This window comes from Chlorocebus sabaeus, chromosome 21 (assembly GCF_047675955.1).
Source record: "Chlorocebus sabaeus isolate Y175 chromosome 21, mChlSab1.0.hap1, whole genome shotgun sequence".
Taxonomy (NCBI): domain Eukaryota; kingdom Metazoa; phylum Chordata; class Mammalia; order Primates; family Cercopithecidae; genus Chlorocebus; species Chlorocebus sabaeus.
Genome location: NC_132924.1, coordinates 107,536,351 through 107,544,006, shown reverse-complemented (window position 1 = coordinate 107,544,006; position 7,656 = coordinate 107,536,351).

Below are 7,656 nucleotides of genomic sequence, written 5' to 3'. Positions count from 1 at the left end.
AACAAGGGGCCCTGCAGTTGTAGTGTCCTTCAGAGGGGAACTCTTTAGGCCAGTCAAACGGCCAGCGGGTCAGTCCAAGGGTCCTCGGTACAAGTTGTTAGTCGAGCACACTTGGGGTTCCATTTGTAAGTCCATCTGTAGCTTGATGGTCTCAATCCTAGAGGAAACAAATTTACAAGGAGGTTAAAAATACAGGGCCCAAAGGTGAGTAATAGCAAGATGGCTGTCATGGGCCTAGAAAGGGGAGAAGCCATGTTGCCCAACTCCAGAGGTTGGCATAAGAGTTAGACAGGCATTGTCTGATTTCAGAAGCCTTTTCCTGTAAACATCGGGTGGCATCTCGTACTATCCCTGAATGGTTAGTAAAAAAACAATACTCTCCCCCTAAAAAGGTGCAGAGCCCTCCTTTCTCTGCAGTGAGGAGGTCAAGGTCTCGGCGGTTTTGGAGAGTCTCTGCTGCCAAATAGTCTGGGATTGTAGAGTAAGGATAGATTTCGTTATTTCTTGCAAACTGTCTGAGAAATCCTTTGAGAGTGTGTAGTAGTAGGATAATGAAGTAGATAAACTGGCTATTCCAGTTCCTGTAGCAGTAGCCGTTCCTAACCCTATAAGTAGGGGTAGTAGCTGTATGGCTCTGCGCTGATGGACTTGAGTTTTGAGGGGCACTATAGGGTCTGATTTCCTGGGGCAATGTTAATGTTGGGACTTAGGAAGACTAAGGTGCAGGTGCCTGTCCACTTAGTGGGTAGGCAGATATAGGTTGACATTACACAGAAGAATATGCCTTGCTGGGTAGTCAGAACAGGGTGTGTATGTTAAAAAGGTGTGTGAGTTTGTTGTTTTCATTTTCCCATACTCCTACAGGACTTGCCAAGGTAAATGCAGTGAGTGTCTGGAAAGGGGTGTTGGGAGCAAACTGAATGGCTCTCTGTGTTCTATTTTCCCATTGGAGAAAAAAGAAGTTTGTATCTACTAGGAACCATTCAAGAGAGTGCTTGAAAGATGGCATGAGATGGGATGAAAGATTGGTGCGTTTTTGCAGAGTGCTGATTGGCGCATTTACTATCTGCTAGCTAGGGAGAAATGTTCTCCAAGTCCCCACTCGACTCAGGAAGTCCAGCTGGCTTCACCAGTCACTGCTTTTTGTTGGTTTGTTTTTGAGATGGAGTCTTGCTCTGACTCCCAGGCTAGAGTGCAGTGGTGCGATCTCGGCTCACTGCTACCTCCATCTCCCGGGTTCAAGCAACTCTCCTCCCGAATAGCTGGGATTATAGGCGCCCACCATCACTCCAGTCTAACTTTTGTATTTTTAGTAGAGACAGACTGGTCTCAATCTCCTGACCTCAGGTGATCCGCCCACCTCGGCCTTCCAAAGTGCTGGGATTACAGGCATGAGCTTCTGTGCCTGGCCACATCCTGCTTAAGAAGGCTGGTGCTAACTGCTGTGGGAAGAGCTGGAGCCTGGCCACAGTAGCTTCCCTGCCCTATCCAAACAGGAAATCCCTTCCAGGCTTTTGTGAGATTGACGATTGTGTGAATGAATTATTACACATGGCAACCTTGTGTAAAGTTCTCTTACATAAGCATATCATTGGCATTTTTGTTTGTTCTTGATAAGTCAAGAAATTCAAAACAGCCCAAAGTTGGAAAGTAGTGAGGGAGAGAGAGGGGAAGGAAAGAAGAGTTGGGGGAGGGAGGGAAGGAATGAGGGAAGAGTACAGAAGAGAGAAAAGAGAAAGAAAATGAAGGAGAGTAAAAGTAGGGAGGAAGGCAGGAGGGCAGGAAGGCAGAATGGCAGGCAGGCAGGCAGGAAGGCGAAAGAAAGAAAAGAAAGAAGAGAAAGAAAGAGAGAGAGAAAGAGAGAGGAGAGAGAGAGAAAGAGAGAAAAGGAAGAAAGAAAGAAAGAAAGAAAGAAAGAAAGAAAGAAAGAAAGAAAGAAAGAAAGAAAGAAAGAAAGAAAGAGAAAGAAAGAAAGAAAGAAAGAAAGAAAGAAAGAAAGAAAGAAAGAAAGAAAGAAAGAAAGAAAGAAAGAAAGAAAGAAAGAAAGAAAGAAAGAAAGAAAGAAAGAAAGAAAGAAAGAAAGAAAGAAAGAAAGAAAGAAAGAAAGAAAGAAAGAAAGAGAAAGAAGGAAGAAAGAGTAAGAAAGAAGCCTGGCCAACATGATGAAACCCCATCTCTACTAAAAGATAAAAATTAGCTGGTCATGGTGGTGAGAGGTGAAGCCAGCTGGACTTCTGGGTTGGGTGGGGACTTGGAGATCTTTTCTGTCTTACAAGAGGATTGTAAAATGCACCAATCAGCACTCTGTAGCTAGGATGGTAAAATGCACCAATCAGTGCTCTGTGGCTAGCTAGAGGTTTACAAAATGGATCAATCAGCACTCCGTAAAATGGACCAATCAGTGCTCCGTAAAATGGACCAATCAGCATTCCTTAAAATGGACCAATCAGCACTCTGTAAAATGGACCAATCAGCAGGAAGTGGTCAGGGAAAAATAAGGGAATTAAAGCTGACCATCCCAGCCTGCAGAGGCACCCCACTTGGGTACCCTTACATGCTGTGGAAACTTTGTTCTTTTACTCTTCAAAATAAATCTTGCTGCTGCTGACTCTTTCGGTCTGTGCCATCTTTAAGAGCTGTAACACTCACTGTGAAGATGTGTGCTCCATTCTTGAAGTTAGTGAGATCAGGAACCTACCGGAAGGGACCAATCCAGACACAGTGTCCATGTCTGTAATCCCAGCTACTTGGGACGCTGAGACAGGAGAATCGCTTGAATCTGGGAAGTGGAGATTGCAGTGAACAGAGATCATACCACTGCACTCCAGCCTGGGCAACAGAGTGAGACCCTGTCTGTAAAAGAAAGAAGGGGAGAAAGAAAGAAAGAGATTAAGCAAAGCAAAGAAGGAAAAAAAAAACAAGGATTTTCTTTCCCTGTGATGGTTTCCTCTGTGAAATGGAGTCTAGGGAGGAGAGGTAAGAAGCAGTGTTTCCATTTTAGAAGTGGCAATTCCAGGTTCAATGAGGAGATGGTCAAATCCTGGGCTGATTAGAGTCAGCTGTAACTAGTTGGTAGTCAGCAATCTAGGGAACATGATACAGGCCTTTGCCATGCTGTGACACACCATGACAGGCCAGGGCCATGTCACAGCATCAGCCTCGGCTTGAGGGTAGTGGGTTTTTCTGTTTTTTTCGCGTTCTTGTTTGTGAGGTGGGTTTGCTTGAAAATTGAAATGGACTTGAATCTCTGGGCTGTGGCTTATGACAGCTCTTAGAGGGCAATTGGCATGATATTTTGTACCTATGAGTGAAATATCTTAAATTTCATTGATGTTTGTTAAATTATCTACTTCGACATTCATAATACATGCATGGGCCGGGCATGGTGGCTCACGCCTGTAATCCCAGCACTTTGGGAGGCCGAGGAAGGTGGATCACTTGAGCTCAGGAGTTGGAGACCAGCCTGACCAACATGGTGAAATCCTGTCTCTGCTAAAAATCCAAAAATTAGCCGGGCATGGTGGCACATAGCTGTAGTCCCAGCTGCTTGGGGGACCTGAGAATCACTTGAATCTGGGAGGGAGAGATTGCAGTGAGCCAAGATCGTGCCATGCACTCCAGGCTGGGCGACAGAGAGAGACTCCGTCTCAAAAACTGATAAATAAATACACGCGTGCCTCATCATCTGGTGGCCACAAAGTCTCCAGGATCTGTACATGGGGCTCCTTATTTTCCCAGAGTATACTGGATGACATGCAGGGCTAGTATTGTTGAAATAGTAAATGCTTAGTGACCGTCAAGCTAGATAACAGAGAGATGGTCCCTAAAAGGAAAATATTTCTCTGGGAGTAGAGCACTGCAATGGGAATACGCATGCCAGAGGAAAGTATGTGTATATTTGGGGAACTAAAGGAAGACAAAAATTTTTCAGGGAAAAATTAAGGATTATCTAATTGCTCTGAAATAATTAACCTTGGCTACAAAGATCGGTCATGAAAGTGTTAGTCTGAGGTTGGACAGGCAGTTAGTTGTTCACAGGTCCTTGCAGAGTATGTTTTGTGTTCAGTTGCAATGGCCTTTGTTCAAGGTTGTGGTTTTTGCCGTCTTTTGTGGTAATTTTGGTTTTCAGTTGTACAACCATTACAACCCTCCTGGCCTTCTGAGCTGTATTTGTTGTTGTTTTTTTTAACATTAGTGACTCCATTTTGATTCTGACCATTTTTACGTGATGCACAGAAAAAAGCAATGTGTATTATTCATGATAATATTCCTTCGAGAACCACTTAACTATGAATCGGTGAGGAGGGAGATCTTTCTTAGATAATTGAGATTAAGAAGGTATATCAATTAGCTGTTTTCATGTAACAAACCAACTGGTTATAACAGCAACCATTTATTTGCTGGTGATTTTGTGGGCTGGCAGTTTGGACAGGAAGCAGCTGATAAGCTGGTCTCAAAACCACGTGGTGTCAGCTGGGTTTCCTCACCTCTGTGGGCTTCAGTGGGGTGGAATGGGATGTCAGGGAAGGCAGGAACCCCTCTTCACATGTTTTTCATTTTCCATGAGGCTAACTTGGACTTGTTCATAGGTAGCAGCATCATAGGAGGCCTACTCTCAGAATGTGTGCAGAGTCATCTGTCACCTTCTATTGATCAAAGTGAGTCTCAAGGCCAGAAAAGGGCCAGGGAGTAAGGAAGTAGATTCCACCGCTTGAGGGAATTGGTTACAGGGAATTTTCGCTAATTTTGTTTTTTTTTAAAGGCAGAGTCTCGCTCTGTCACCCAGGCTGGAGTGCAGTTGCACAATCTCGGCTCACTACAACATCTGCCTCCCGGGTTCAAGGGATTCTCCTGCCTCAGTCTCCCGAGTAGCTAGGACTACAGGTGCACACCACCACACTCAGCTAATTATTGTATTTTTATTAGAGACGGGGTATCACCATGTTGGCCAGGATGGTCTCAATCTGCTGACCTTGAGATATGCCTTCCTTGCTCTCCGAAAGAGCTGGGATTACAGGCGTAAGCCACCATGCCTGGCCAAATTTTAGCTATTCTTAATCAACCCCAGAAGGTTTAATGAGAACTTTGATTAGCTCCTTTCTAGCTTCATGAATTTACCAATCTATTCCTGGTTTTGCACCTTTAAAAAACTCTCATTTTTTAAATCTGATGAATATATGTCCGTAAGATGCTTTACTTTGTTAAAAATAAATACATAAAAAGTTGAGAGAAAATTATTTTGTAGAAGAAAAATGAATGAGGAGTAGTGTCATATTTCCTTCTCACATCCGTTTCTCTAAGAAATGGATCTGTCGTTAAATGTCTGCCCCTAACCCATACTATTTGAATATAGAGCACTGTTGGCCGTGGTCTGCGGATTATTTATAATCAGCAGCAAGGGGTTACAGCGTAATGGCTTACGATTTGGTGGGGTGGGACCACGGACTAATTGGAGTTTTTTGTTTCAGTCCTCATAACTTATTTGAAGCAGGGGTCTTGGCTATCCACCCTTTGTACTTAGTAGTCCACCAAACATCTGCTCATCCACTACAGGGACTTTTAAATCTCCATACTTACACTTGCTTGATTCTTTTTGGTATAGACATAGACACTTATCAACATGGGATAGCTTCCTTTAAACCTGGTCCTCTCCACACAGATGACTGAACAGGCATCAAACAGAAGGATTAAAAAATGACTAGCCTGAGTTACATTGATGACAAGATGACCTTCTGTTGGAAAAAAAAAAAAAAACAGAGAATAAACAAGTGATTATTAAGGGGATTACCTCGACCCAGTGGGTACAGTGGTCTATTATTACTAATAAGTATAACGACCAATTGGAGGCATTTCAGTGTAATCGATCTGAACACTTTGAAATGGTCTCAACCCTGGATTTCTTCCTCTGAAGGGCCATTTACTTAGAACCTGCTTATTAGATTTTTTACATATTAAGCAACTATCTATAACTTGCTTGTTCTGGGTGTCAATTCCTATACACCCATAAACCCGGAAAACTGCATCGCACATTGCTTGGGGTCCCCAGTGGGTCCCTTGACATAATTGAGACAGATTTCCCTCATGAGAGGTTTTGACAACATTTCCCTTTAATCTGGTAAATCCATTTCCTTTCCGCATTTTCTTTAGCTCCTATTTTTATCAACTTCCTTTTTTCAATGGAAGAGAAAACAGGGGTTGCAGTAGGAGGAGGAAGGCATGGAGTTAAATGGAAAAAATGGCAACTTGTTTTGCTATTTGATCTGCAAGATTATTTCCTCAAGTTGTGAAAGAAAAGTCCTTTTGGTGCCCTGGGACATGTACAATAGCTGTCTCTTCTGGCAATTGGAGATTGTTGAGGACATGAGCATCAGTTCTATTTGAACCAAATCTTGGCCTCTACGATTGATAAGACCCCTCTCCATCCAAATTTTTCCAAATGTGTGTGCCACCCCAAGGGCATACTTAGATAGATTTTTCTTGGTTTTGTAATGTCCTAAAGCTTGGCTGAGTGCGAACACTTCACACCCTTGGGAAGATCAATTATCAGGCCACCTTCCTGATTTTACTTTTTAAGCATCTTGCCATTAATCACTGAATACCTATTATGTCTTTTTCTTTTAATCACCTGGGAGGATCCATCTATGAATAAGTGCCGTCCTGTCTTGAAGGGAGTTTTTCCTAAGTCTGGTTGAATTTGGTATGGTAATTAATTAGATTTAAACATGTGTGCTCTCATTTTAAGTTTGGATTCCCCGTTAAAAAGCCTGCTGGATGAACTGAATTATTAGTAATTAGTATTAAATCATCTTTTGTCTCCTACCTTATTCCGTGCACAAGAATTAGCTGCTTCAAGGATCTAGAACTAGAAATACCATTTGACCCAGTCATCCCATTACTGGGTATATGCCCAAAGAATTTTAAGTCATGGTGCTATAAAGACACACGCACACATATGTTTATTACAACACTATTCACAATAGCAAAGACTTGGCATCAATACAAATGTCCATCAATGACAGACTGGATTAAGAAAATGTGACACATATACACCATGGAATACTATGCAGCCATAAAAAAGGATGAGTTCATGTCCTTGTAGGGACATGGATGAAGGTGGAAACCATCATTCCCAGCAAACTATCACAAGAACGAAAAACCAAACACTACATGTTCCTACTCATAGGTGGGAACAGGACAATGAGAACAGTGGACACAGGAAGGGGAACATCACACACTGGGCCCTGTTGTGGGGTGGGAGGAGGGGGAGGGATAGCATTAGGAGATATACCTAATGTAAATGACCAGTTAATGGGTGCAGCATACCAAGATGGCACATGTATACATATGTAACAAACCTGCACATTCTGCACATGTACCCTAGAAATTAAAGTATAATAAAAAAGGAAAAAAAAAAATTTAAAAAAGAAAATAAATAAATAAATAAATTTAAATTACTAAGATTAAAAAAAAAAAAAAAAAAAAAGGGTTACCTGCTCCTTTTATTGCCGCGGTCTTGCAAGGCTCTCCTTCCCGCTTTGCTGAGAATCCGGATTTTTTCCTTACAACAGGTGGGCCTTAGTCTCCCTCATGCTAGGGGCATGGTAACTAGACAGTAGCATGCACCCCTCTGGGTGAGGCGACCGAAGGCCCCTTTCC